Raw genomic sequence first — 27,668 nt, 5'->3', positions numbered from 1 at the left:
ACAGTTGGGTCCATATATCTAGTACACACTATCTTTCTATTGACAAGAATTGCAAATCTAGTTACTTGATCATCGTTTCTGAACACAATATTGAATTCATTGTCATTACCTTCGTCGCGTGAAGTCCTTTTGCCTTTGCCCTTCACTGGTTGTTTTCCTTTGTCTCTTGATGGCTCCTTCTCTTTGTCTCCACTAGATCCACCACCTCCTTTGCGCAATCTCTTCAAAATATTGGACATCTTGATGAGTTTAGATAGGGGAAGAATTATCTAGAGTGGTGGAACTCAAAGAACGAAACTTCAAAGAACAAAAGATCTTAGGTTAAGAGAACAAAAGTCCAAGTCTTAGAGAGGAGGAGAATCGGATCTAAAAGATCTTGAGAGATTAGAGAGGAGTTTTTAAGAAATTGGGAGAGAAAGATATGTTTTGGAGAGTTGGGGGTGTGCGGAACACGGCCAAGATCTGGCCGTGTGAGGTAGGAGGTAGACTTTAATAGTTCTCCTACACGGGCCGTGTAGATCTACACGGCCCCCCCATCTTTCCTCTCGGGATCCTCTGCACGGGCCGTGTAGATCCACACGGCCTCCACCTCTTCCTTCTCTAGATTCCTCGCACGGCCGTGTCTGGGACACGGCCTCTCCATCTTTCCTCTCGGGATTCTTTGCACGGCCGTGTCTATGACACGGCCTATACCTTTTTCTCCTCGGGAGATCCCACACGGCCGTGTCTGGATGACACGGCCCAAACACTTCCCTTCTCTGCAACCTTTGCCTGGCCGTGTATAGCACACGGCCTGACTCTGTTTTGCACCTAACCTGAAAACAAAATCAAAAGAATGCATCAAACTAAAAGAAATTACAATACAAATCAAAACTAACTAAAAGAACCCTTGGGTTGCCTCCCAAGAAGCGCTTGTTTAAGGTCTTTAGCTCGACCAAACTTAATCATTCGCTCCTTTTCCTCGCCCTTGGAGGACAGATATACTTTTCGTTTCTGTTGGGAGATCTTCTCCCAACATCTTCCACCACATTGTCTCCTTCATTTGGTGGCCTACCATGAGGATGGAAATTCCATTCCTCAAGTTTATAAATGCTTGTCCTGCTACAAGCATTTAAGAGAGATGAGACATGGTTAGAGATATTAGATAAATCATATTCCAACTTTTCCTTACCAATTACCAAAGAAAGCTTATGATTTTTGACATCAATTATAGCTCCAGCTGTAGCAAGGAAAGGTCTTCCTAATATGATAGGAATCCTAGGGTCCTCTTCCATGTCCAACACGACAAAATCTCTGGGAATAACATTCCCATCCACCTCTACCGGCACATCCTCTATAATACCCAAAGGGTACCTGCAGGAATGATCGGCAAGTTGAAGTGCCATAGTAGTAAATTTAATGTTTTTGAGACCTAATTTATTACAAATTGAATAGGGAATGAGGCTAACACTCGCCCCCAAATCACAAAAATCTTTTTCAAAAAATTCTTTTCCTATGTTGCAAGGAATATAAAAGCTCCCTAGGTCCTTCAGTTTTGGAGAAGTGTTCTTCTCAAAAATAGCACTACATTCCTCACTAAGCGCAATGGTCTCGACCTCTCCTCTTCTTCTCTTATTTGACATGAGATCCTTCAGAAATTTGGCAAATCTAGGCATTTGTAGAATAGCATCAATAAGAGGTACCTCTACGCAAATTTCCTTAACCATTTCTAGAAACTTGCCAAATTCTTCATCCTTCTTGAGCATTGTAAGTCTCTGAGGAAAAGGGACAGCCTTGCTCTGATGGTTCAGTGGAAGAGTCTCTTCAACCTCAATAGTACTCTCCTCATTAGCTTGAATCTGATTCGGTATAGGAGGAGGGAGCTCTTCTTCTTTTTGTATCCCTTTTGAAGCAGTTACTTGGGAGTCTCCCAAGGTCTGTCCGCTCCTAAGCTCAATCCTATTGCAATTCTCCATAGGATTCACATCAGGTTTTCCTGGAAGTTGTCCTGGTGCTCTGGATGATGAGGAAGCTAGTTGGGCAATTTGACTATCCTGAATCTTTTGATGCTTTTCAGAATTATCCATTCTCTGAATGAGCTTTGCTATATCTTGCTTCATTTCATTCTGAGTTGAGATAATTTCTTCAAGCATCTTTTCAACATTTGACTTTGGTAAGCCTTGAGAAGATAGATGTTGAAAATTTTGTTGCCCAGCTTGAAAATTTGGTCTTGCCCCCATAGATGGTCCTTGATCTTGATTATTTCTGTAAGAAAAATTTGAATGACTCTTCCATCCAGGGTTATAAGTATTTGAATATGGGTTGTTCTGCCTTTGATTGTAACTCATGATTGCATCACATTGTTCAAGTTGATTGATTTGTGCAGTGATAGCTCCCAATGGACATGAGTCATTTGAATGCTCTGAACTCCCACATACTTCACAAGATGTACTAATAGCATTGACCATATTAGCACTAGTCCCCATATTCTCAAATTTCTTTGTAAGAGCGTCCAATTTTGCAGACAAAAGAGTGACTGCATCTACATCAAACTTCCCTGATGCTTTAATTGTTGGGTTTACAGAGGAATAGCCACCACTTCTTTCATTTGCCCATTGATGATGATTTTGTGCTACACTTTCAATGATTTCTTCGGCTTCATCTAAGCTTTTGTTCATAAGTGCCCCTCCAGCAGCTGAATCAAGGGACACTTTGGTATGATAATTGATACCATTGTAAAAAGTGTGCAACACTAACCATCTTTCCAACCCATGATGTGGGCATTGTCTGAGCATACTATTATATCTATCCCATGCTTCAAAAAGAGATTCTGAGTCGGTTTGCTTGAAGCTTGCAATTAAATTCCTCATATGAGCTGTTTTGCTTGGTGGATAGAACTTATCAAGAAACTGTTGCTCACACTGCTCCCAAGTGGTGATGCTATTAGGGGCCAAAGAATTCAGCCATTGCTTTGCCCTATCTCTTAAAGAAAATCCAAATAATAATAATCTAACTGCATCTGAAGGAACTCCATTCATTTTCATGGTACCACATATTTCATAAAAGACCTCTAAGTGTTGATTAGGGTCCTCATGAGGTCCTCCACCAAATTGGTTCTGCTGCACCATAGATATAATTGTGGGTTTGATCTCAAAGTTATTAGCTTCCACTGAAGGTCTTGAAATACTAGATCGAAAACCTCTCGCATAGGGTGCTGCATAATCCTTAAGTGGTCTATTTGCCATATTCAAATGTTCCTGTTCTTCAATTTGCCTTTGCAGAATTCTTCTTTTATGGAAAGTTCTATCAATCTCAGGGTCAAAAGGAAAGAATTCCCCTGCAAAGTTAGATCTTCGCATACACAAGAACAAGATAGCAGATAGCAATTCGACACAAAAAGAAAATTAGAAGAATCAAAAATGCAGAATTGAATTTGTACAAAAGGAATTAACAAGAAGTGAAAGTTATACAAGAAAGTAAAAAAAAATAGAAATCTAATGATTAGTTACAACTATGCAATATGAAAGGAAAACAAATGTTATGTTTAGTCTAACTCAATTGATAATTCCTAATGTTATAGCGCAGTCCCCGGCAACGGCGCCAAAAACTTGTTACTCTCCGCAAGTGTACGGAAATGTCGCAAGTAATATAAAAGATTATCGTATCCACAGGGACTGGAATAAGCACTAGAAATGTCTCAATGCGAATTAGCTAAACAACTATCCAATTGTTTCAAAAGCAAAGTAAAGGTAATCAAATCTAATATTAAAGATCAACAAACAAGAGTTTAGAGTTTTGGGTTATGATAAAGGAAGATTCTAGGAGTTTCGGTTTCTTTGTAAGATTTCTTGAATGTAAATGATTCACCAATTCTTATCCCTCAATTGCCAAACATGTAGAAAGTTGCCGGTTCCCTCTTGCAATAGACAACCGGCTAAGGACTGAGAAATGTATCTAAATAGGATTAATTAGACATGAACCTATGTTGTCCTTACACAGAAGTGCACCTATTACTATGCCTTCCTCGGATATCAACGTAGAAGCCCACGACTCATTAATCTATCAAGATACAAGAAGCTAATCATAAAATCCATCCTACTCTCTTGAATATCCCTATTTCCTCTTCAAGATTATCTCTCAAACGTCCTTACACGGGCTTGCACCTGTCACGTGGATCCCTCGGATGATCGAGTGAGAGTTTATCTTTACAAAGTCCATAAGAAATCCAAACAATCAATCAAGAATGAGAATTAATCACAAATCACCATCAATCATTCAAGATCTAATTGATACAAGCAAGATAATGTCATTGAAACAAGAAAATGGCAAATCCATAAGAGATTACATCAATCCATCATACAAATACTCCCTTAATCCTAGAATACAAGATCTACTCCATGAATCGAGGAAGAAAATCTGAAGAAATAGAGATTACAAGCTTTCCTTGAATCCCCAATCCAAGAAAACAAGAAGAGGGGGAAAGAGAAAACTTATCTACGAAGAAGCCTTGTCTTCGGATCCAATCCTCGCTCCGGAGTCGAAATCGTCGAGATCTCCCTTAGAATCGCCCAGAAATCCTCCCAAGAATGGGAGGAAACCACCAAATCTTGCTTTCTCCCAAAGGGGGAGAGATCCCCTTTCAATTCATGAAGAAGGGTTTAAATAGAGGAGGGAATCGGGCGCCACACGGCCCCGTGACACGGCCGTGTGAGATTCACACGGCCATGTCCAGTTCCCTCTCTGCCAAAGCTGCACGGCCGTGTGACTCCACATGGCCAGAACCCTTCTACTCTCTAGAAATGCTACACGGCCGTGTGGTGCACACGGCCACAGCTTGCTTGGTCTCTGGAAGTCTCACACGGCCGTGTAGATCCACACGGCCATGTAAGGCTTCTACTCTGGTTGGCTTCAAATCTTGACACGGCCGTGCGAGGTCCACACGGCCATGTCATCTTCCTCTTTTGTTGGTGCCAAACTCCACACGGCCCGAGCTCCATCCCAGTGCATGGCCGTGTGAGGTACACGGCCCGGTGCTTTCTCCTTTCGTTTCCTCCAATGCATGCCCAAAGATGTAGATTCTTCACCAAATCGACTCCTGTGTACAGAAAATGCATAAAAAGCAGATCTCCGAACCAAAAGAGTAAATATGCTAAAAGGAAAGCTGGAAGTATAAAAATGCATAGATCAAGCATGCTCAAAGTATGTAAATGTGCGTAAAAACATGCATAAAAGAGTATATAATCTTCACACATCACACCCCCAGACTTAAACCTTTGCTTGTCCTCAAGCAAAATGCTGCAGTCTAAATTCATATGTTTTACAACACATTCATAAAACCCAGTGCACTTTCCTAACTCTATCAAAAAGTTTCATTAACAAGCTTGATCATGGAAACAAGTAAAGTATGGTTCAAGCATAAGAATCTTGTGCGCAGTGTAAAAGTAACTCAACACCCTTCAAGTTTCAATCCATGTCCTACTCAAGTCGTTATCAAATTTGAATTCCTAATGTTTCCAGTGAAAGACAAGGAACCAGTGATTGGCACTTACTTACCGTTCACTTGGTTCATATTTCTCAACTAACCCAAGGTCTCAAAGGTGTGCTCAATCTCAAGAGAAACTAAACAGTCATTTCCCCAGTAACCTAACTCGGTCTCAAAGGGGTGACTTGCTAGATTCCACTCATGACAACTGTTTTTTATATCCCTTATTGTTTTTTTTTTTTATAAGTGTTTGCATTGTGCAAAACTTATTCACAAATGTACTTTTAGCACACATGTTGGGATATTTTGATTTTTCCAAATGAGCTTTAATGATTTGAGCCTCATCCAGTAACCAAAATGAAAGTTGAGAGATCACCATGGAAACCAAGTACTAAGCAAACAAGATGAATCATGACTATTTCAATGACATCAACTGTTCAAGCATCAAGCACAAGTGTAGTGAAGATAAAATCCTTAAGGTTGAACCAAAACTAAAACTCATCACCATAAGATTCTTAGCTTATTAATGCTTCCCAAGATAGAAAAAAGAACTACACAAAGTTTACTAGTAGCATCATGCGAACATCATGAATCGAGACAATAATCGTGCTAACATTTCACTTGAATCCATGAAAGCATATAAGTGAAGATTTGATGTTCTCAAAATTTTTTTGCCATGATTATTTCAAAAACAAGCAAAATAAAGCAACAAGCAAAGAAAATAAGAACCAACATGAAAAACTAATCAAAAACTAAAAACTGAAAACCAAACTAAACAATACATGACACCCCCCCAGACTTAAACTTTTCATCGTCCCGATGAAATCAGTATGGTGGAGGAGGTGGAGGTGGACGAGGGAAAGGAGGTCTACGACGTGGTTGGCCAATAGGAAAACTAGGAAAACCTGGAATCTCACCCAAGGATCTATGATACTCATATAAAGCATCAACTTGTTGGCTAGTAAGCGTCATACTCTGCATAAAATCTCTCATCCTAGCCTGATCAGTATCATAATCCTGCACAAACTCAGCCACTTGACCTTGAAAATTCCTCGTAAACTGAAAATAATTTTGTACCTCCCTAAACTGATCATCAGATAAAGAGAAGCGCCCCTCCAACATTTTTCGTTGGGAATCTTGCTTCTCATGAAGTGATTCTAGAGACGTACGAAAATCTGAAAAATCAAACCTAGAAGATCCTGTGCCATATGCAAAAGAATGCCTAGCAGGCTCCATAAAACTAGAAGGCTGCGTATGTCCAGATGACGAGGGTTCATTATGTGGCTCAGTGTCTCCAGGTATAGAAGGGTTATCCTCAAAATCTAACTCAGAAATTACCCAATTAGCCCAGTTACGAATAGTAGTTCGTTCAGGAAAAGGAAGGGGTAAAGGAGAACCATTCCTCCTAGGAAACGCGAAACCATTCTCATCCCGAACGATCATTTTCATAGCAAGACATGTATCAATGTCAATCATGTCATTACCATGAATTATTTCCAACCCATCAACATCAAGATTTAAATTACAAGCTATTCGGGTAATCAAACCATCAAAAACAATTGATCCCGATGATGCCCTAGCTGATCTCAATAAGGTTTGAACAAAATGAAAACCAGAGTCAAATTCAACCTTATAAAGCATAGCCCATAAAGCATAAAGCTCTATCTTCTTAACCACCCCATCACTCTCTCCCCTACCAAAAATAGTTTTACTCATGACTCTATGTAGATACCTAAAGATGGGGTTTTGCATATGGGAGGCCTTAGCTCTTGAAGGCTCATAAGGTTGATCTAACCCAGTTATTGCATTTCAAAAATGATTCCAATTAAACCTTGGGTCAAACCTACGAGGGCTACCGGTGGTTATTCCAAAACAAGAATTAAAGTCACTAAATGCCCATAGAAATTCTTGATTCATTAATCTAAAAGAGATTTTTCCATAATAATCATCTTCATTAGTAAAATGGACATCCAATGAACTTAAAAATTCCAAAACAAGACGAGGATATGTAGGCAAATGTGTGTACATAATATCACTCCAGTCCAAAAACCCAATCATCAAATCTACATCTTCCCTAATTCCAAGCATATCAAGAACAGTTGGGTCCATATATCTAGTACACACTATCTTTCTATTGACAAGAATTGCAAATCTAGTTACTTGATCATCGTTTCTGAACACAATATTGAATTCATTGTCATTACCTTCGTCGCGTGAAGTCCTTTTGCCTCTGCCCTTCACTGGTTGTTTTCCTTTGTCTCTTGATGGCTCCTTCTCTTTGTCTCCACTAGATCCACCACCTCCTTTGCACAATCTCTTCAAAATATTGGACATCTTGATGAGTTTAGATAGGGGAAGAATTATCTAGAGTGGTGGAACTCAAAGAACGAAACTTCAAAGAACAAAAGATCTTAGGTTAAGAGAACAAAAGTCCAAGTCTTAGAGAGGAGGAGAATCGGATCTAAAAGATCTTGAGAGATTAGAGAGGAGTTTTAAGAAATTGGGAGAGAAATATATGTTTTGGAGAGTTGGGGGTGTGCGGAACACGGCCAAGATCTGGCCGTGTGAGGTAGGAGGTAGACTTTAGTAGTTCTCCTACATGGGCCGTGTAGATCTACATGGCCCCCCCCATCTTTCCTCTCGGGATCCTCTGCACGGGCCGTGTAGATCCACACGGCCTCCGCCTCTTCCTTCTCTAGATTCCTCGCACGGCCGTGTCTGGGACACGGCCTCTCCATCTTTGTCTATGACACGGCCTATACCTTTTTCTCCTCGGGAGATCCCACACGGCCGTGTCTGGATGACACGGCCCAAACACTTCCCTTCTCTGCAACCTTTGCCTGGCCGTGTATAGCACACGGCCTGACTCTGTTTTGCACCTAACCTGAAAACAAAATCAAAAGAATGCATCAAACTAAAAGAAATTACAATACAAATCAAAACTAACTAAAAGAACCCTTGGGTTGCCTCCCAAGAAGCGCTTGTTTAAGGTCTTTAGCTCGACCAAACTTAATCATTCGGTCCTTTTCCTCGCCCTTGGAGGACAGATATACTTTTCGTTTCCGTTGGGAGATCTTCTCCCAACATCTTCCACCACATTGTCTCCTTCATTTGGTGGCCTACCATGAGGATGGAAATTCCATTCCTCAAGTTTATAAATGCTTGTCCTGCTACAAGCATTTAAGAGAGATGAGACATGGTTAGAGATATTAGATAAATCATATTCCAACTTTTCCTTACCAATTACCAAAGAAAGCTTATGATTTTTGACATCAATTATAGCTCTAGCTGTAGCAAGGAAAGGTCTTCCTAATATGATAGGAATCCTAGGGTCCTCTTCCATGTCCAACACGACAAAATCTCTGGGAATAACATTCCCATCCACCTCTACCGGCACATCCTCTATAATACCCAAAGGGTACCTGCAGGAATGATCGGCAAGTTGAAGTGCCATAGTAGTAAATTTAATGTTTTTGAGACCTAATTTATTATAAATTGAATAGGGAATGAGGCTAACACTCGCCCCCAAATCACAAAAATCTTTTTCAAAAAATTCTTTTCCTATGTTGCAAGGAATATAAAAGCTCCCTAGGTCCTTCAGTTTTGGAGAAGTGTTCTTCTCAAAAATAGCACTACATTCCTCACTAAGCGCAATGGTCTCGACCTCTCCTCTTCTTCTCTTATTTGACATGAGATCCTTCAGAAATTTGGCAAATCTAGGCATTTGTAGAATAGCATCAATAAGAGGTACCTCTACGCAAATTTCCTTAACCTTTTCTAGAAACTTGCCAAATTCTTCATCCTTCTTGAGCATTGTAAGTCTCTGAGGAAAAGGGACAGCCTTGTTCTGATGGTTCAGTGGAAGAGTCTCTTCAACCTCAATAGTACTCTCCTCATTAGCTTGAATCTGATTCGGTATAGGAGGAGGGAGCTCTTCTTCTTTTTGTATCCCTTTTGAAGCAGTTACTTGGGAGTCTCCCAAGGTCTGTCCGCTCCTAAGCTCAATCCTATTGCAATTCTCCATAGGATTCACATCAGGTTTTCCTGGAAGTTGTCCTGGTGCTCTGGATGATGAGGAAGCTAGTTGGGCAATTTGACTATCCTGAATCTTTTGATGCTTTTCAGAATTATCCATTCTCTGAATGAGCTTTGCTATATCTTGCTTCATTTCATTCTGAGTTGAGATAATTTCTTCAAGCATCTTTTCAACATTTGACTTTGGTAAGCCTTGAGAAGATAGATGTTGAAAATTTTGTTGCCCAGCTTGAAAATTTGGTCTTGCCCCCATAGATGGTCCTTGATCTTGATTATTTCTGTAAGAAAAATTTGGATGACTCTTCCATCCAGGGTTATAAGTATTTGAATATGGGTTGTTCTGCCTTTGATTGTAACTCATGATTGCATCACATTGTTCAAGTTGATTGATTTGTGCAGTGATAGCTCCCAATGGACATGAGTCATTTGAATGCTCTGAACTCCCACATACTTCACAAGATGTACTAATAGCATTGACCATATTAGCACTAGTCCCCATATTCTCAAATTTCTTTGTAAGAGCGTCCAATTTTGCAGACAAAAGAGTGACTGCATCTACATCAAACTTCCCTGATGCTTTAATTGTTGGGTTTACAGAGGAATAGCCACCACTTCTTTCATTTGCCCATTGATGATGATTTTGTGCTACACTTTCAATGATTTCTTCGGCTTCATCTAAGCTTTTGTTCATAAGTGCCCCTCCAGCTGAATCAAGGGACACTTTGGTATGATAATTGATACCATTGTAAAAAGTGTGCAACACTAACCATCTTTCCAACCCATGATGTGGGCATTGTCTGAGCATACTATTATATCTATCCCATGCTTCAAAAAGAGATTCTGAGTCAGTTTGCTTGAAGCTTGCAATTAAATTCCTCATATGAGCTGTTTTGCTTGGTGGATAGAACTTATCAAGAAACTGTTGCTCACACTGCTCCCAAGTGGTGATGCTGTTAGGGGCCAAAGAATTCAGCCATTGCTTTGCCCTATCTCTTAAAGAAAACCCAAATAATAATAATCTAACTGCATCTGAAGGAACTCCATTCATTTTCATGGTACCACATATTTCATAAAAGACCTCTAAGTGTTGATTAGGGTCCTCATGAGGTCCTCCACCAAATTGGTTCTGCTGCACCATAGATATGATTGCGGGTTTGATCTCAAAGTTATTAGCTTCCACTGAAGGTCTTGAAATACTAGATCGAAAACCTCTCGCATAGGGTGCTGCATAATCCTTAAGTGGTCTATTTGCCATATTCAAATGTTCCTGTTCTTCAATTTGCCTTTGCAGAATTCTTCTTTTATGGAAAGTTCTATCAATCTCAGGGTCAAAAGGAAAGAATTCCCCTGCAAAGTTAGATCTTCGCATACACAAGAACAAGATAGCAGATAGCAATTCGACACAAAAAGAAAATTAGAAGAATCAAAAATGCAGAATTGAATTTGTACAAAAAGAATTAACAAGAAGTGAAAGTTATACAAGAAACTAAAAAAAATAGAAATCTAATGATTAGTTACAACTATGCAATATGAAAGGAAAACAAATGTTATGTTTAGTCTAACTCAATTGATAATTCCTAATGTTATAGCGCAGTCCCCGGCAACGGCGCCAAAAACTTGTTACTCTCCGCAAGTGTACGGAAATGTCGCAAGTAATATAAAAGATTATCGTATCCACAGGGACTGGAATAAGCACTAGAAATGTCTCAATGCGAATTAGCTAAACAACTATCCAATTGTTTCAAAAGCAAAGTAAAGGTAATCAAATCTAATATTAAAGATCAACAAACAAGAGTTTAGAGTTTTGGGTTATGATAAAGGAAGATTCTAGGAGTTTCGGTTTCTTTGTAAGATTTCTTGAATGTAAATGATTCACCAATTCTTATCCCTCAATTGCCAAACATGTAGAAAGTTGCCGGTTCCCTCTTGCAATAGACAACCGGCTAAGGACTGAGAAATGTATCTAAATAGGATTAATTAGACATGAACCTATGTTGTCCTTACACAGAAATGCACCTATTACTATGCCTTCCTCGGATATCAACGTAGAAGCCCACGACTCATTAATCTATCAAGATACAAGAAGCTAATCATAAAATCCATCCTACTCTCTTGAATATCCCTATTTCCTCTTCAAGATTATCTCTCAAACGTCCTTACACGGGCTTGCACCTGTCACGTGGATCCCTCGGATGATCGAGTGAGAGTTTATCTTTACAAAGTCCATAAGAAATCCAAACAATCAATCAAGAATGAGAATTAATCACAAATCACCATCAATCATTCAAGATCTAATTGATACAAGCAAGATAATGTCATTGAAACAAGAAAATGGCAAATCCATAAGAGATTACATCAATCCATCATACAAATACTCCCTTAATCCTAGAATACAAGATCTACTCCATGAATCGAGGAAGAAAACCCGAAAGAATAGAAATTACAAGCATTCCTTGAATCCCCTATCCAAGAAAACAAGAAGAGGGGAAAAGAGAAAACTTATCTATGAAGAAGCCTTGTCTTCTGATCCAATCCTCGCTCCGAAGCCGGAATCGTCGAGATCTCCCTTAGAATCGCCCAGAAATCCTCCCAAGAATGGGAGGAAACCACCAAATCTTGCTTTCTCCCAAAGGGGGAGAGATCCCCTTTCAATTCATGAAGAAGGGTTTAAATAGAGGAGGGAATCGGGCGCCACACGGCCCCGTGACACGGCCGTGTGAGATTCACACGGCCATGTCCAGTTCCCTCTCTGCCAAAGCTGCACGGCCGTGTGGTGCACACGGCCACAGCCTGCTTGGTCTCTGGAAGTCTCACACGGCCGTGTAGATCCACACGGCCATGTAAGGCTTCTGCTCTGGTTGGCTTCAAATCTTGACACGGCCGTGCGAGGTCCACACGGCCATGTCATCTTCCTCTTCTGTTGGTGCCAAACTCCACACGGCCCGAGCTCCATCCCAGTGCATGGCCGTGTGAGGTACACGGCCCGGTGCTTTCTCCTTTCGTTTCCTCCAATGCATGCCCAAAGATGTAGATTCTTCACCAAATCGACTCCTGTGTACAGAAAATGCACAAAAAGCAGATCTCCGAACCAAAAGAGTAAATATGCTAAAAGGAAAGCTGGAAGTATAAAAATGCATAGATCAAGCATGCTCAAAGTATGTAAATGTGCGTAAAAACATGCATAAAAGAGTATATAATCTTCGCACATCACCAGTGTCTGCTGGATCTATCCGGATGCCTGACCTGTATGCTTCCTCTTCCTGTCCGAAAATGCTCTCTGCTGAGCTAACTCTATCATCAAAGCTCGATCCAGTGCACCAGAGTAAGATACGATCCCTAAACTGGCAAGCCTTACTTGCAGATAACCATCTAGTCCCTGTATAAACTGCATCATGCGAGATCTGTCCTCCGCAACTAACTCTGGACAAAACTTAGCCAACCGGTTGAATTCAGTATTATACTCTGTCACCGTGCGATTATTCTGACGCAGACTCATGAAATCCTGCCGGCGAGCCATCTGATATGATAGTGGAAAAAAACGGCTTTCAAAAGCCTCTCTGAACCTGACCCAAGTAACGTTCCGCTCACCGATGATGGAACGCTGTGTAATCCACCAGGCGTTAGCCTTATCCAGTAAATGGAAAGCAGCCAGCTCTGCTTTCTCCCACTCGGAGCAAGCCATATAGAAGAAGGTCTGCTCCATAGTCTCTATCCATGACAAGGCCATACTCGGATCAAGGTCTGCTCGGAAGAGTGTGAATCGAGTCTTCATCGACTCTGCTAATACTGGAATCCTAGCTTGTGCCGCGGCAATATCAGTGAGCTGTGTCGGGATGGCTGCAGGAAGTGGCGGAACCACTAGAACTGGTGTTACAGGTGGTACCGCGGAATAAACCAACTCCCGGTGCTGCTGTATAAACTGGAGCATAAGCCGTCGGTGGTACTGCCGGGTGAACAAAAGTGGTCGCAGCTGGGGGCACAGGTGCCACTGGTGTTGGGTACACTGTAGGTCCAGGTGGCGGTGGTGCCGGGTACGCCGTATGCTGCGCTGGAGCAGATATCGGGAACGCCAATGGTACCCCTGATGGTACCGGAACTACAGTAGGGATAGGTACACTCGGCATAACCGAGGTAGGTACCTCTATAGGAGCTGTCGGGGTCTGAGAGCCCGACGTGCCCGCAGTATGCTGAGTCTGTCCCTCACTGACAGGCTCATCAATAGTAGGCATCTCTAGCATATCCAGAGATCTCGTGGTCCTCGTACGTGGTCGTCCAGCACCACGTCTCGCCACAATACGCGTAGATCTCCTCATATATGTTAAGTTATATTACAGATATTACTACCAATATAACAATCATAAAATAAACATCATACATATTTGCTGTCTGGAGATGTTCCGTCGCTGTCCAGTCCCCAAACTGACCTCAAAATTCCATACAAGAAAATCACCGAAAATCCATATAAATCCATAACGGAAATCTGAAACATAACCATAACGAAAATCCGAAAATGTCCAGTTTGACTCGCAAACCTGGCTCTGATACCAAATAAATTGTCACGCCCCGGAGGAGTCCCTGTCCGAAGAAATTTCGACAGCATCTCCCCTGTACGGTGGACAATCTGAAACTTTCTACATATCCATATACCTCAGCCACATGCGGCTGGAATAATGACAGTAAATAAACAATCACCCACGCAGTTTAATAGTAGACAAACAGAGCAGTAATAAGATGACTCGAAAAAAACCCTCCTCCACTACACCCATAAAGCTCAAATCCGATTTTTCCTACTCCACTACACTCATAAAACACAAATCCGACAAACTCACCTCTTCTGTCGTCCAGGCAGGTATGTAGTAAAACATATCGAATAAAAATCCATCAACAAATACAATCCATACATTATCCAAGTATCAAAAAAAACCAATTCTAAACATAGTTAAATAAGAAGAAAAAAAACTAAAAGGTCAATAAATCCTCGTGGTCTGCAGGGGACCATCAACTGGAACTCTCTCCTGACAGCATTAACATGAAAAATAACAACAATGGAGGCGGGGTGAGTCCAACACTCAGCAAGTACAACTGATATGCAAAGTAGGGAAATAACATCTAGCACTAATCATGCGTACAGTCTCCTGATATAAAAGGATGAAATGCAACTGAAGTAAACAGGAGAAAAACTGTACTAACCAGGGCCTGGGTATAAGGATAAATAGTCCGAGTGGCATAGAAATCCTATATGCATGTCAAACATAGGCGTCCAAACAATATACAGCATATAAATGCAGCAAGCACAAACATAAGCAATAAATGCATCATGCATATGATGCTAATGATGCGTCCTGGTCACCCCTGATGCCAGTCGATCATATCACATACAATTGTGAGGCCGAGTGGGTAGGGCTGTGACAACCGTACACTCTGTCGTCACTACTCCTGATGAGTGACCGAGTGGACGGGATGCTATCGGAGTACACCTATCCTCCTACCCCAAATCAAAAATGGGGGAGTGCAATGCTCTCAACTCCCGGTACACGATGACGGGGAGGAATCCTTGCCGGCTAACATGTTGCATCACGCTACCCATGAGCGGACCAACGGAGCCAAACAAAGTCCCTGTTGCAACACACACTGCCTGAATCGACCACTAACCCATGAGTGGTGGTGTGTGCAGATCCATGTAACTGGCGATGTGCTCAACAATAATGGAGCGGACTATCGCACAACATGCAATCATGCGAATGGTGCATGGCACTAACCACAAAAATATCCTGAGCTAATCCATATATATATAAAAGTGCACCATAGGTCAACGAATCAAATCAAAGGTACACTGAAGGTATAAAACCTAGGTCCTGAACATGGTGAAGCATGATGTATCACTACCCCTATAAGCATGTATCAACAGGTAAGGAATACATGAGATGCAAAACAAGCAATCAACCAATCATGTAATAGGTATCGGGTAGTGATTAACCGAAACAAATAAGAGAACATAATTATTGCTACTTGTTAAATTCACTACTATGCATATCAAAGACATAAAGTCAAAAGTACCCACCTCCAATAAAATGTTCCAATCCGGTAATCGAGATACTCGTCTCGCGTCAAAGTCCTGTAGTACATGGTATCCAAATTTAGCTAATTATATATAAATAAATTAACTAAATCAAAACCTCGAGAAGCTAATATAAACCCAGATCCAATTATAAACTCTAATTGAATCATTTAACTCCTCAATCGTTTCTAATTAATCCATTCGAATTAGGACTTGCAATAAGCATGGTAATCATAGCATCTTACCCGATTTAGCCCTAATTCAATACATGTACCTAGGTTAACATTAGTTATTAACAAATCCATCAATCATCGACAACATGATCAAAATAAAACCCTATACCGTACCTCAATTCACAGCCGCAACGTGAATCCACAGCCGGAGACAATTTACAGCCAATAAACCTGACTGAAACGAGGTAAATGGTGCTGCCCTCTAAATCAAATACCCTACATTTTAGTGTCCAGATTAGAATGGAACTCAAAAATCATTACAGTAGTCCAAACAACACAGAATCTACAACAAGGATAAAATTCTCTACTCCTTACCTCACTACCTAGCCACTGTTGGAACTGGCACTAGACGCTGCAAGATGGGGTTACTGCCGGAAATCAAAAACACCCCACAATACACAAAACCTCACCAATCCGTGACCTAGATTAACAGCTAGGAGAGGATCAAGTTCATGAGTGGAGATTACTGCCCAACCATAACCTAATTCCAAACCAAAACTTACCTCAAAGATCAAATAGGGCACGCGGCTGGAGGCTAGGGCAGAGGCAAGGGATCGGCAGTGTCGCTAGCTCAGAGAGGAGGAGGAGTCGGCTGGTGTTAGGGAAAAGGGTGCGGCGGTGCTGCTCGGGTCAAGAGTCGGTGGCCAGTGCTCGGGATCTCCACGGCTAGGGCGACGGACGTCGGTGGCTTGGGCTCAACGTTGACTGTGATCGACGTCGGGGAGACGGCGTTGGCTAGGGCACACGAGGAAGGGGAAAAGGAGAAGGAAAGGGCGGCTCGGCAAAGATCCGAGAGAGAAGAGGGCTCGGGCAGAAGTCAGCAGCATTGAGATGCTCCGCGAGTGGTTTATGCCAGCAGAGGAAGAGGAGAAAAAGAAGGAGAAGAACCGTCGCGTGCTCGGGCGGTTAGGGCTCGGAGGAGAAGATGGTGTCGACGTCGAGTGAGGCTCGGGAGGAAAGGAACGCGGGTGAGGGAATAAAAATGAAGGAAAAGAAGAAAAACAAAAATAAAAGAAATGAAAAGTAAAGGAAAAGAAATTAAACTTTTTCTCGTTTAAATGGGTAGCCTAAACAGGTTTTTTCCCAACCCCGTTTTTATCCCCGTTAACTCGTCCGTACGAGCTCCAAAAAATTCTCGAAAAATTTCTAAAAACTCTGAAAAATTCCCTTATTAATATTCATCTATTTTTGGTATTTTACAGAATCAAACTAGTCAGCAACGCCAGCAATCTACAGGCCCCATGGTGTGGATTGTTGGTGCAATTGATATTTGACAATGTACTTATGTCTAATTAGTTTGACCAAGGGTTGATCCAAATAGGACATGATGTTTGGAAGAAAGAAGTCTAGTTAGGACTAGATGACTAGTAAGGAAAAGTTCTAACTTGGTTTGGCAAGGGGAAGTCCTAGTGAGTGAAACGAGGTTTTAGTGAGTGAAGAGAGGTCCTAGTGAGTGAAGCTAAGTAGTGGAAGTCCTGTTGAGTGAAGTCAGGCCCTAGTGAGTAATGCTAGGTAGTGGAAGTTCTGGTGAGTGAAGTCGGGCCCAAGTGAGTGAAGCTAAGTGGTGGAAGTCCTGGTGAGTGAAGTCAGGTTCTAGTGAGTGAACCTAGGTAGTGGAAGTCCTAGTAAGTGAAACTAGACCCTACTTAGTGAAGCTAGGTGATTGAAGTCCTAGTAAGTGAAGCCGGACCCTAGTGAGTGAAGCTAGATGGTGAAAATTCTCGTTAGTGAAGCCATGCAATGGAAGTCCTAGTGAGTGAAGCTGGGCAACCCTAGGGGGAGGTGACCCTAGGCAATGAGAAGTCTTGGAGCAGTAAAATCCAAGCATGTGTGACAGACTGGTTTCTAGTATAGTATGCATGATCAATCGGACCAACGAATTATTAATGATGCTCACTATTTTTCTTTACTATTTTATATTTATTGTGCTAACTTAGTATTGCAAGTAAGTCTTAATAGATCATCTTGGTTAGATACTAAGCAAGACCAGAGAAAGTCCAAATAGGTTTGGAGGACCAGATGTTTGGCAGGTAAATGGTAGTAAGCACTAGAGGAGAGTGTTCCAATGAGAACGAGTCCCAATTAGGAACTTTAGGCGCAGGTCTAATTAAGGTCAATTTCAGAAATCTAAGTTGAAACTCTGACTAGATACTAGTCTCAGGAAGACATAATCTAATTACTAAACTTCTTATTTTTATTATGTTAATTTTGTTTTGTGATGTATTCCCGCAAGCGCATGGGCATCGTCAAGTAATTAAATTTTTATAAGTTGATCCCACAAGTATTAAGGATCAAATGCTAATTAGTTTTACACTTCAAATTTAACAAGACAACATCGATAATTGTTTGATTTAAGATTTTCAACTAAAATGTGAAAATAGAAGAAAGATAATTGAGGACGCCTTTAATTCAAGATATTCTAGGCCTTCGATTTCATTAAAATGGTGAATGTTGTGCTATAAATTTACCCAATCCTAGTTCTCCACTTCTATGTTTGTAGGATAGTTTAAATAACTACCGAATACCACCTCGCGATGGTTTATCAGAGTACTTTCCCAGTCGGTAACTAAGTATGCCATCAAGTGAAGAAGTAACATAGAGAGTTCGAGATTTCAGTAGAGTACCTCCTGTTACAAGGCCTCCCTCGGGTTTACATCTCTAGATTATGTAGGTCACTTACTATAACATATGATTAGGGAAAATCCATTAGGTCAAATGATAGACTCATCCATACATAGAATTGTTCTCTCCTAGGAGGTTATGTTCCATATAGAAGGATAGTTACCTTAGATACTCAACGTTATATAAGCATCCTAAAGCCATGCCAAGCTATATCGGAACATACACTCAAAAAAGGTAACAATCTATGTAATTATTCAATAAAACTTCATATTCATGCTCAGATCTAGATACATAGCAATGTATCAAGTACAGAAATTAGATCTATGTATACAGAAATACAATCTAGATAGATAAAATTCAGATCCATAGAAAAAGCTTTCTTGCAAGCATTTCATCAAACAAAACAAGTGCCATAAAAGCTTCATTAAACAAGAAAATTGTCAAATGCATAGAGTGTTACATCAACTACACATTTCAATTACTCCCTACATCCTAGAATAATGCAGATTTACTCCATAATAGAAATAAATACAATCCAAGGACTCAAAATGATAGAAACTTCAAAAACTCAAAGCATGAGAAGAAGAAGTTTATCCTTTGATGTCGAGTGAAGCCCTTGGATGTAGATCTTGGAGTGTCAACAAGGATGGAGCAGTAAAACAACCTCAGATCATCCAGATTATGACTCATGGTGTAAAGATTCGACCTAGGGGTCTCCTTTGGCCTTGGAACTTCCTCCCTTTTGTAAAGGGGATGAAGTACACCTTTTATAGGGGTGGGGGCATGGGGTAGACATGCCCAGGGGCATGGCCTATGCCATTTGACACTGGCAAGGCCACTCTCTGGCTTCTGGTCGTGCCATTTGGCACGACCAGAGCTATCTTTAGCTTATTAGCCATGTCAATTAGCATGACCAGTGTAGAAACTGCTCTTCTTAGGCCTTTTGGGCCATGCCATTTGGCATAGATAATCCTTCAAAACTAGAGAAAAGCTGGATTTTGGGTCATGGCCATGTCAAATGGCACAACCCAATCTAATTCTGCACTAGGTTGAGCTCTCTGGCACTAGTTCCTTAGTTGTGCCTTTAGGCACAGGCATCCTTCTGGAGCTTCTCCTGGCCATGCCTCAAGGCATGGCTAGGTGTAATTTGACTCTGGAAATTTATTGTCGCTTGTTCCCCAAGACTAGGGCACTCCAATCCTTTGCTTTCAATAACCCGGGGGAGACATGGCTAGGTTATAGTCTTCTTCAAATGATCTTCTTTTACGTCTTTTGAATATTTTTTCTGCTCTGAACTACTCCTAAAAATGAAAATAGACATTGAGAAAATCTCTGGATGTAAAATAGTAATTATGCTAACATGAAAATGATAAAAGGTGCAAAAGCATAGATCATAGGCATTGAATACAGAAAGATGTGCGTTAAACAGTATAAAATAATATATAGAATCTGTGCACATCACACCCTAGACTTAAATTTTTGCTTGTCCTTAAGCAAACTCTGCAATTTAGATTCATGAGCTAATAATGTGTATCCCTAGTGATTTTATTCATTTTTATCAAATTGAAACTATTGAGCATAATCAAGAATGATCTATAAGAAAGCATTTGATTGTTATCAAATAAAAGTTTACAGTCTAGAAACATGTGTAGGAGTAAGTGCATGATCATAAATTTATCTCTTTCAAAAAAATTCAATAATGAGCATGATCATAAATAAATTTAACTTAGCATAAGAATGAGTTCTCCATGCTTAGTGCAAATTATGACCTAAATTTCTCAAGTATCAATTCTTAATCCTAGTCAAGTTATCATTGAACCATCTTTTCTTTTTATTTCCAATAGTAAACACTGCTTGGTTTATCTATCTTAAATCTACCCAAGGTTTAAAGAATGCACTCGATATCAAGAGAAATATAGTGTTCATTTCTCCAGTAACCTAACTCGGTCTAAAAGGGGCAAACAATTAGTTTCCACTCACGATAATAAATTTTTCAATTCCTTATTTCATATACTTTTTTTTAATTGCACATTTGTAAGAATGAAATTGGTGGGATTTTCATTTTTTTCAAATGGGCTTTAATGCTTCGAGTATCAATCTAGTGACCAAGATGTAGTTAAGAAATCACCATGGGAATTTATGTATTCACCAAGTCTATGAATCATGACTATTTTCAGAATCTTCAACTATCAAAATACTACAAAGTGTAAAGAGATCCTTAAGCTAGACTAGAATCAAATCCTTTCAATGAAATACAATGCTTATGTTGTGATATTGAAGATAGAGAAAAGTAAATCATCAAACATATTAGCACTAATAACCTAACAACATTAATCTAAATGATAAACATGTGAAAAATTTTTGTTATCAATTAAATGTTATGCTCATTTTGTTTCGCTAGAGATAGAAAAAATAAATCCCTAAATATACTAGCACTAAAAAGTGTAACACATGATCTCTAGTAATGATAGTGCTAGAAGTTTACTTTTAGACAAGTCAGCAATAATAGTGTGGATAGTGTAACTCAAAATGCCTCAAAACATGAGAGAAAACTAATCTAAGAAAACAAAGTGCAACTAAACTAAGAAAGCAAAATGCAAAAATAAACTACAACTATACATATATACAAGCCCCCCAGACTTGGACATTTCATTGTCCTCAATGAAATTAAAAATATGGGGGTGGGCGAGGGAAAGGGGGAGGGGAACGGGTAGGTCTACCACTCGTTGAAGATTGACCACTCGAAGGAGGTCTGCTCTCCGGTGGAGAGCGTGGCCCAGGAGGAAATCTAGGGACTCTAGGGAGATGGCCAATATTTTCATGGTACTAGTATAACGTGGCCATCTGTTGTCTAATGCTTTCCCTGATGAGTGTAGTAGTCTCGTACAAAATTGGATACCCTATTATAAAAATCATCCCTCTTTTGAAATTGGTCATGTACATATTAGAACTGATCAAGAGTGAAGTCACAATGGTCCTCCAACATCTTATGAGAAATGTCTTGCTTCTCATGAAGAGAGTCCAATGATGTACGAAAAATAGAGAAATCAAAGTTACAAAATCTTGCACTACCATCAGAAAATGAATGTCTAGACGGGTTGGAAAATTTGACCAGCAAAGGACCTCTAGGAGAGGGATACTCATGATGCTCTCTAGGGGATGCGAAGGAACTGTGAATTTTTTATTTAATAATCCAGTTGTTGGGGTTATGAACTATCATGTAGTCATGATTGGGTAAAGGGATAGGGAAACCATATCTTCTAGGAAAACTGAACCCATTTTCATCCAGATATTTCATGTTCATTGCTAGACACGTATCTATATCTATTTTGATATTTTCATGTATAGCCTCTAGACCCGAGAGGTCTAATTCAAGTTTCCTAGCAATGGTCATAATGAACCCACCAAACATGATTATTCTCAAGTTCACTTTCCCCGCCCTCTGCATAGTTTGTAAAAGGTGTAACCCTCCGTCAAATTCAATTTTGTGGATCATGGCCCATATAGAGTAATGCTCTACTTTTCTTACCACCCCATCACTCTAACCCCTACCATAGATAGTCTTTCTCATAACACGGTGGAGTTATCGAAAGATGGGGTTCTATATATGGGAAGCTTTACATCTAGATGGGGCATAGGGCTCACTTAGACTGATGATTAAGCTCCAAAAAGAATTAGCATTGTATCTAAAATCAAACTTGTGAGTTATCCCTGTAGGTAATCTAAAATAATTATTAAATTCATAAAGAGTCCAAAGGTAATCATGATTCATTAATCTAAACTAATTTATCCATCATGATCATCATTGGAAGTGAAATTAGACTCTAACAAACTCAACAATTCTAGGACAAAACGTGGATAGGTCGGTTCACAAGTGTACATCATATCATTTGAGTCTAGATTGTAAATCAACCAATCCACATTATCCTTTTTTTCCCAAGCGCTCCATGGTTGTACTATCAATATAACGTAAACAAACTAATTTATGGCTAAACAAATGATCAAATCTAGATTTCTGATCTTAATTTCTAACTCTGAATTCATAGTTTTACCTTCATCTAGAGTAGGGCACTTTCCTTTTCCTTTCACTAGCGCTTTCTCCTTCATGGATACTTTGCCTTTCCCCTTATCCTTGTTTTGATCTTCCCCTCCGTTAGATCCACCTAACCTGCAAAGTATTTTCATGACGTTAGACATACTGAAATATATCCAAATTGGGAAAGTTTATTTGCAATTAGGGAAACTAGATCTAAATAAGAAAAGAAAAGAAGAAGAGGAAAAGCTCTCTTGAAGAGAGTTATTAGAAGGATAAGAAGGGATCTAGAGAAAAAGACAAAGAGGAAGAGAGAAGAGATCTAGATCTTAAGGAAGAGAAAGTTTCTTGATCTAGATCAAGATCTAGATCTTGAAGGTTATCTAGATCTAGATCTATAGAGACGAGAAGAAGGATTTATTTGAGATCTATGTTTATTTGGGATGGAAGAGAAGAGATTTAAGAGTTGGAGAAGTAGATCTCATATAAGAAGAAGAGGTTTTGAGAAGAGAAGAGAGTTTAGAAGAAGAAGAGAGGTGAATAGTGTTGGCCCAGCGGGGGCCGGCAAGAGTGGGGTGAATTGCCTGCAAAATTAAAAATACTCTCCTCAAGACTTTCGACTCAAAATAAATAGCAATAATAATAAAGTAATAAGGCAAAAAGAATCAGAGAAGATCAGAAGTTGACTTGGTTACAACTAAGATGGTTATTAATCCAAGATGATGAAAAGCGCACTAACGATCTCCTTCTTTGAAGGTGGAGAAGTCTTTTACACACTAAAAGCTCAGAACTATTGTTAGAAATGAATACAGAGTTGATTGCTTGAATTCATGAAAAGATCTGGACCAAGGCTTTATTTATAGCCTTGGTCGGGGCACCCTAAAGGGTTTTGGGCGCCCTGGGGGATAAAATTTTATCCCCCAATGTTCAGATCGAATTTTGATTCCATCTAGTCAAAATCCAACACCAAGCACCCCAGGCTGTTCCGAGTGCCCGGAGGTCCGAACGCCCAGACATGAAAGTCAACTCAAGTTTGACTTTTGGTCCAGGCCTTCTGCTCTGTTTCAGCTCGTCTCGGTCCGGGTCTTTTTCGCTCCGGCTCCATTTTTTTGGGTGATCTCCGCTATCCGGAATAGGGCTCACCTGAACCCATCTTCCGATCTTTTCCTCAAGCAGGCTTCCATCCCAGCTTCTCATCCCTCGAACGCCGCACACGTTCTTCTTATCCACTAGAATACTCTTCCGCAGCTCTCTCGTCCTTCGGACACACCGAGCCCGTCGGCTCCCTTCCCGTGTCATCCTTCTCGCTAGTTACGTCTTTCACTCGACTTCCTACGCTCCTAGGTTCCTTCACACTTAGACACAGGGATCAAATAACAAGCAGGACCTAACCTAAGTTGTTTGATCACATCAAAACAACCACGGGGTTCAACAATCTCCCTCTTTTTGATGTGTATCAACTCATGTTCAAGTTAGGGTATAAAAACAAATAGTAATTTGAAAGAAATTACTAACTAACAGTTTAAGGATAAAAGTTACAAAAAGAAATTTGTAATACCAAAAAAATTTTAATTTTTCAATTTTCCTAACTCCCCCTTAACTTGTATACCTACTTCTCCCCTTTGATCACAGTAAAAATAATGACGTAAAAAAGTATAAGGTAAGGGTTTTTTTTTGAAAAATTTCAAGTAAAGTGTAAAACTAAAAAAAATTAGTTATTTGAAATTTTTTCAGAGATGATTTTGAAAATATAGATATGTTTGAGAAAATTTCAAAAAAATTCTAAGTACAAAATCAGTTATTTTAAAAAAGATTTCTAGGTATTTCCTTAAGATTTCACAAAAATTCTAAGTTAATCCAAGATTTTTTTTAAAAAAAATTCTAACATTTAGAGGTCTTTTTAACTTAGGAAAAAATAGTTTTAAAGATTTTCCAAAAAATTTTAAGTTAAAAAAAATTCACAGGAGAATTTCTCTAAGTATAGATTTTTTTAAAAAAAATAACTTAAACAAAAATATTTTCTCAAAAAATATTTTTGAAGAAAAAAATGTTTGAAGAACTTTTACAAGCATTATGTAATTCTAATTTTAATGCTTTTCAAGAAAGTTAATTAAACATTTCATTTCTATATTTGGCTTCCAGGCAGTGGCGAGACACTAGGCCTTCTTAGTTATTAGAGCAACAACCACTTTCTAGTCAAAGCCTCATAAGGAAATTTACTGTTTAATTTTCTCATTGAAAGCCTTTAACTTTTTAAATTTAATCTAGCAATGGTTTTGGAACCTAGTAAAGGTTCTTTCCTACTGGATTAATCAGAAACATAGGGGGTATATAGTTTCTTGGAACTTTCCTAAGTTTTCCCTGATGTTTTCTAATATACCAATTTAATTTTCCAAAAGTTCTTAGTTTTGATTTTGGAAATTTATTTAAGCATGCATGATTATTTTTCAACTTCTCAATTTCAATTTTTAATCTTTCATTTTCTAATTTTAAATTATCATATATTTCTAGTGGGGCATGATTTTGTTAAGTTCAATTTCAATTTAGCATTTTATTTTTCTAATTTTGCTAGATCTTTCGTAAGCACTTTGATAAATTTAAAGGATTGAGTAGGGGTGAGATCACGTACCTTACTTACCTCTCTTGGTGATGCTCCCCCTTCGTCGCAGCTTTCTTCGTCGCACATATATTTCTAGTGGGGCATGATTTTGTTAAGTTCAATTTCAATTTAGCATTTTATTTTTCTAATTTTGCTAGATCTTTCGTAAGCACTTTGATAAATTTAAAGGATTGAGTAGGGGTGAGATCACGTACCTTACTTACCTCTCTTGGTGATGCTCCCCCTTCGTCGCAGCTTTCTTCTTCTTTTGAGGATCCTCCCCCTTCATCTATGCTTATCTCTGAGTCAAAGTCATCGTCAAAGAGATGGTTGGCTATTAGTGCTATTCCTGAGAAGGCTTCGACTTCTAATTCGGATGATGAAGAATCATCCCATGTGGCCTTCAGATTTTTGCGTTTAGTGGATATCGGTCTCTGAGACTTGTCCTTTTTCTTTAATTTGGGGCAGTCATCCTTGATGTGCCCTTCCTCGTTGTAATTGTAGCATCGAACTATCTTTTTATAGTGTTGATGCTTTTTCGACCGCTATCAAAATTTGTTAGTTTTAATAAATTTATTTAATTTTCTTACCAGAAGAGCCGCTTCAGTTTCGTCGATCGATGCTTCAGAATCGGGATCATCCTTTTTAGCTTGTAGGTCAATATTGAGGTTTGTCTCCTTCGTTTGTTTAAGCTCTGCGATTCGAGACTCATGAAGTTCAAATGTAGAGAATAAATTTTCTAAATTACTTACCTCAAGGTCCTTAGAGATGTAGTAAGCATCTACTAAGGACGCCCACTCTGGAGTTCTTGGGAAGACGTTGAGCGTATACCGGATAGAGTCTCGGTTCGTTACCGGTTCTCTGAGGTTGGTCAGTTGAGTTATCAACTCCTTAATTCTTGCTTAGAGTTGCGCTACCTTCTCGTCATTATTCATCCGGAGGTTTGTTAACTGGGTCTGAAGGATGTCACACCTCGCTAGCTTTGCTTCTGAGGTGCCTTCGTGGAGCTCCGGGAATTTTTCCCAGAGGTCTTTGGCAGAGTCGTAGCTTCCGATCCGACTTACCTCCTGGGCGGCAGAACGCTAAGCAGGTGAAATTCTGCTTTTCCGTTGGCCACGAAATCGGCCTACTCCTTCTTCATCCAGTTGTATTCTTCTTTGTCTTTTGGCGCTATATATTCATATTTCATTATTAAAAGGATATCAAATTTGGTCTTAAAAAATACCTCCATTTTTCGCTTCCAAGTAGCGAAGTCTCCGTCGAATTTCGGGGGATGAATGTTCGCGTCGGCCATCGTCCTGACCTTTGTGCTTCAGTCGGCGGTTAGTCCTTCTAAGGATATTGGGCTCTGATACCACTTGTTGGCGCAGCGGGGGCCGGCAAGAAGGGGGTGAATTTCCTGCAAAATTAAAGATACCCTCCTCAAGACTTTCAACTCAAAATAAATAGGAATAATAATAAAGTAATAAGACAAAAAGAATCAAAGAAGACCAGAAGTTGACTTGATTACAACCAAAATGGTTGTTAATCTAAGACGACGAAAAGTGCACTAAAGATCTCCTTCTCTGAAGGTGGAGAAGCCTTTTATACACTAAAAGCTCAAAACTATTGCTAGAAATCAATATAGAGTTGATTGCTTGAATTCATGAAAAGATATGGACCAAGGCTTTATTTATAGCCTTTGTCGGGGCGCCCTAAAGGGTTTTGGGCGCCCTGGGGGGATAAAATTTTATCCCCCAACATCCAGATTGGGTTTTGACTCGATCTGGTCAAAATCCATCTCCGGGCACCCCGGGCTGTTCTGAGCGCTCGGAGGTCCAGGCTCCCAGGATTGATCCGGGCGCCCGAACATGGAAGTCAACTCAGGTTTGACTTTTGGGCTGAGCCTTCTGCTCCGTTTCAGCTCACCTCGGTCTGGGTCTCTTCCGCTCCGGCTCTATTTGTTTAGGTGATCTCTACTATCTGGAATAGGGCTCACCCGAACCCATCTTCCGGTCTTTTCCTCGAGCAGGCTTCCATCCCGGCTTCTCGTCCCTCGAATGTTGCGCATGTTCTTCTCGTCCACCGGAGTACTCTTTTGCATCTCTCTCATCCTTCGGACACACCGAGCCCGTCGGCTCCCTTCTCGTGTCGTCCTTCTCGCTAGCTGCGTCTGTCGCTCAACTTCTTACGCTCCTAGGTTCCTGAACACTTAGACACAGGGATCAAATAACAAGCAGAACCTAACCTAACTTGGTTGATCACATCAAAACAACCACAGGGTTCACCAAATAGGAGAAGAAGAAGGGAGTTTTAGAGCTTGGGAGGTGGTGTAAGGTGGTTGTCATGCCCTAGGGCATGGCCATGACTGAGTTTATATCCCAACCGTGTTCCATTGGCACGACCTGTGCCAAATGACTCCAACTGTACCAAATTGGCACTGCCAATTTTACTGTCTCTACATGTGCCCATGCCTTTTGGCACGACAAAGCCAAAATGGCTTTCTTTCTCTTCCTATGCACATGCCATATGGCATAGGCAAGGCCAAATCATTACTGTGGCCATGGGGATTCACAGGGTCAGTGTCATGGCCATGCTAAAAGGCATGGCCATGTCCAAAAACCTAAACATGCCCCCTATTTTCCTCC

The 27,668-nt window shown here is 40.1% G+C and overlaps 2 non-coding genes across 2 annotated transcripts; both read left to right on the top strand.

The window, feature by feature from the left end:
* Positions 1 to 2,745: 2,745 nt before the first annotated feature.
* Positions 2,746 to 2,851, top strand: LOC122030711. Its single transcript, XR_006125565.1, has one exon. It is a non-coding gene; the product is annotated as a small nucleolar RNA R71 (small nucleolar RNA).
* A 7,421-nt stretch (positions 2,852 to 10,272) lies between these two features.
* LOC122030700 lies at positions 10,273 to 10,378 on the top strand. The gene has a single exon (XR_006125556.1). It is a non-coding gene; the product is annotated as a small nucleolar RNA R71 (small nucleolar RNA).
* The last annotated feature ends 17,290 nt before the right edge of the window (positions 10,379 to 27,668 follow it).

Source organism: Zingiber officinale, chromosome 10B, assembly GCF_018446385.1.
Source record: "Zingiber officinale cultivar Zhangliang chromosome 10B, Zo_v1.1, whole genome shotgun sequence".
Classification (NCBI taxonomy): Eukaryota; Viridiplantae; Streptophyta; class Magnoliopsida; order Zingiberales; family Zingiberaceae; genus Zingiber; species Zingiber officinale.
Note: the sequence above shows the minus strand (reverse complement) of the source record. Positions and strands in the feature narration are given on the sequence as shown.